Below are 5000 nucleotides of genomic sequence, written 5' to 3'. Positions count from 1 at the left end.
TTATACTGGGATTGGATTTGTTACGCGTGAATACGGTTGGAGGTGCTAGTGAAAGAAATATTTTTTGGTTTTGTGTCAGTTATCTGAAGATTCATATTGTGTTTATTTCATATGTTTTGTTAAATGAAGAAGACAACTTTATTTTCATATAGTTTTGAATTTAACATATAACTTTCATTATCCGAAGTTGAACAATTAATGCTCTTGTATCTTAACATAAGATTGGATCTCAGATATCACAATAAAAAGGACATTGTGGCTTTATTATTACACCACTTCCCAGTGTTTGAAACCAATCAGTGTTACCAACGTTTTTCCAAGAATAAAGAAAATGAAGACTGATCTCAGCATGTAATAAGTAAAGTGGAACATAAATAATATTTACATATACACACCACATACATAAATATCTGTCTATCTAAACTATATATATAGGGATTATATATATATAGTATATATATATATATATATCAATATATATATATATGATATAATATAATTATTATAATATATGATATCTAAGTATCCCATCATCCTATCTCTTATCGTCAGTCTATCTATCATATCTATCCTATTAGAAAATAATACCCTAATAAATTTATAAAAGTATATGTTATTTATAATATATATATATATATATATATATACCTCCCTAATATATGTACTTTTCAATAATATTGATGAACTTAATAATCCATAATATATATATATATATCATAAACTATATAAATATATACTAGTCATAATACACTATATAATTAATAATTGTATATGATGAAATCTAAGCTATCCCATCCACTATTCTATATATACTATGTATGATAAATAATATAATATCTATATAATATATTATCACTACCTAAAATATAATATTAGCGAATACTATATGTTATATATATCATAATATTATAACTATATATACTATATACATACATATACATACAATATCATTAGTAATATATATAATCCCGTAATATTATAATAGTTAAGTACTGACGGGCTATATATTATAATATAATATATATCCAATATACACTGTGGTGTGTGTGTGTGTGTGTGGTGGTGTGTGTGCTGTGTGTGTGTGTGTGTGTGTGTGTTGGTATAAGAGTTGTTTGTAATTTATACTAAAATATAGCATATATATACATTACATATCATATACTATAGCCTCAATACATAAGAATTATATACGTAATATATACTATTCCTACAGATCATATCAATATATACTACCTATTCTAAATATATAGGTTAATATTACATAATACTACTATACATAAACACATCACCACACAACACTATAATATACATATATATCAAATAGAAATTCATTAGTCAGAGGTCGACCAAGACGCCTTCCCACGACATTCGGACAAGTCGGAGGCTGTCCCCAAGATAGTGTGGCCACGCCTTTCGATCAATCGTTTCTAGGCCAAGCTCCGCCCCTCGAAAATGATTTGTTAACGCTTGATATGACGCAACAACATGATTTGTGAAATCATAATTGGCACATTATAAATTTAGAAAGGAAGCCACAGGAAACGAGAGAGGACGAGGTCATAACACTCTCACCCCTTCAGTCTAGGAGGCCTTGCCCTGATGTTTGACAACGTTACTTTGTTGCTTAGTGTACATTAATGCCTAGTGTGTACTATATATATATGCTGTATATATAAAATAGAATAGTATTATATATATCTAGATAAATGTGTGTGGTTGTGTGTGTGGTGTGTGTTTGTTGTGTGTGTATAGCTGTGTGTGTGTGTTGTGTTTTGTGTGTGTGTGTGGTTTGTGTTGTGTGTGTGTGTATTATATATATATACATATATATGTATATATATATATATATCTAGATAATATATATATCAATACGACCAACTTCACTTGCATTTGGCCTTACTAACTAATATAAGGAATATACTATATAGTCTATGGTGTGTGGTGTGTGGTCATAGGTGTAGTGTGTGTGTGTGTGCTGTGTGTATATATATATCATATCCTAATATATATATATATATATATAAATTACATATATCAATGATATGATATGATATGTAGTATCCTATATATATATATATATCTATATATATGTATATAACTATATCGTATTGTATGGTATGTTGTATGGTGGCGATGTTATATAGTATATAATATATATATTATATATATATATATATATATAATATATATATGACAATATATATATATCCGATATACCAATATATATATCATATATATATATATATTATTAAAATATATGATATTTTATATAAATATATATATATATAATATATATATATAGTATATATTGCATATCTCTCTCTCTCATCTCTCTCTCTCAATCTCCTCTCTCACACACACACACTATATATATATATATAGTTATATATATATATATTATATATAAAATATATATATATATATATTGTATATATAAGTATATATTCTATATATATACAATATTAATATATATATATATATATAATATATATATATATATATATATATATATACACTGGATACTGGATTTCCCCATCCTACAACGTCTCACATTCGCAGATACAACCCACACTCGCCACTCCGCGGAGGAAACAGCGAGAACAAGCAGAGTCACGCAGTCGAAACGGAAGGCGAAGACCGCACTCAGCCAAGGGGAAAGGATGCGACCACGGAGACTCGGGACTTGGTGCCGAGTTCCGCTCTTCTTGAGGAAGTGTCTCTGCGGGTGATTAAAGCTTGGGCTGCCGGATGGAAAAGGTTTTTTTGTTTCCCTTTTCGGTGATTATTGATGCGTTTGGGGTATGTTTCTTTCTTCTTTCGGTATTTGGGTCTTTTCTCGTTCTTCTTCTAGCGCATTCTTCCTCTTTTGCTTGTATGTGCATGTGTAAGCGAACGCTCAAGTATAAACACACACACACACACACACACACATACACACACAAACACACACACACACACACACACACACACAAACACAAACACACACACTCACACAAACACACACACACACACACAAACAAACACACACACACACCAACAAACTCACACAGTGACACACACACCCTTTCCTTTCTCACTCCCTCACTCACTGCCAGCACTTGTATAAATCGTCGAATAAATATCCATCCATTCACTTATTATTCCATTCTTTTCTCTATCATTGCGTTAGCAAAATAATTTTTCTTTTTCTCATCCCGGGTATTTCTAGCTCGCTCCTTCGCGGCCATGTTTGTCTTTTCTCGCCTACTGTTTGGCTTGCCGAAAGTCCCACCATTATCCGACATGGACTTTTCCCGCGTGTGTGTTTGATCTATTTTGCGCACATGTACCGCCTGTGGTGTGATCTTGTGAGTGTGCATGTACATTTTTTTTTTTTTTTTTTTTTTTTTTTTTTTTTTTTTTTTCTTTTTTTTTTACCAAGAAAGTGTATAAATAGCACATACCGAGTCGTTGCAATTTTCAAAGAAACGCTTTCCTAGACTTTGCAGAAGTAAAAGCAAGCAAATTTGTGTATAATACTAAGACGTGGGTTGCATATAATGCTTGCGCACGTCTTTAAAAATCTTTTTTCCGTATTGTTACTCTTTACCGTCTGATGTTACCAATTAATAGAAATTAAACCCGCGCCGCAAACGCACGCAAACACAAACACATGTATGCAAAAAGAAATATGAATGCATACACACAGACATACGTGTATATAAATATATATCTTTTTGTCTATCTATCTATAACTACACACACACACACATATATATATATATATATATGTATATATATATATTTATACATATATGTATATATATATATTTATACATATATGTATATATATATGTATATATATATGTATATATACTTATATATATATATATATAATATAAATATATATATTATATATCATATATATTTATATATCTAGATATATAGATAGAGGAGGGGGAGGGGATATTTAGGGAGAGAGAGGAGAGAGAGAAGATCCATATATATAGCGAGAGATATTTATATATATTTATATATAATATATATACTAATAGTAACTATATATATATTATATAAATACTATATATATAATATATATATAATAGACCAGTATATAATAACATATATATATATATATATCATATATATTATATATATATATTTATATATACTATTATATCATTATATCTATATATATGCTAAGCACACACACACATATATATGTATGTATATATATATATATTATTTATATATATATATATATACGATATACTATAATAAAAAGCATATATGCGTGTATGTATAAACATTATTATGTGTATATATGTAAAATATGTATATTATATACATATATATTATATGATATGTATATATTATACACATAAATAGTTATATATATAATATATATATATATATGTATATATATTATATTACATTATATAATATGTATATATGTATATATATATATTATATATATATATATATAATATATGTATATATATATGTTAGGTGCAATAACTACTTGATCTAAATACATATATATTAACTATATATATATATACTACATCATATATATATATAAGGATAATGTTATATATATATAATATATATTTATAATATTATATATATACTTATATATATTATATATATATATTATATGTATGTGTGTGTGTGTGTGTGTGTGTAGTTGTTGGATGGATGGGTTACTTTGTGTTGTGGTGTGTGATACCACAACATCTACATACTACATAACAACTACACACACAACGACACCATATCATAACACACAATATCTTATTAAATATATAGTAATTAATATATATATATATAATATATTCTATATATATATAACATCAAATATATGTTCATTATATATGTATACATCAATATGCGTAAATTATCTGTATACACACACACACACACACACACACACACACACACACAATATATATATATATATATATAGGTATATATAATATATATATACTATACTATAATATTATCTTTGTAGTTACATATAT

This window comes from Penaeus japonicus, unplaced genomic scaffold, assembly GCF_977035675.1.
Source record: "Penaeus japonicus unplaced genomic scaffold, GWHDUDI00000001_assembly GWHDUDI00000013, whole genome shotgun sequence".
NCBI lineage: Eukaryota > Metazoa > Arthropoda > Malacostraca > Decapoda > Penaeidae > Penaeus > Penaeus japonicus.
The sequence above is the reverse complement of the archived record's forward strand: the minus strand, read 5'-3'. Positions refer to the sequence as shown.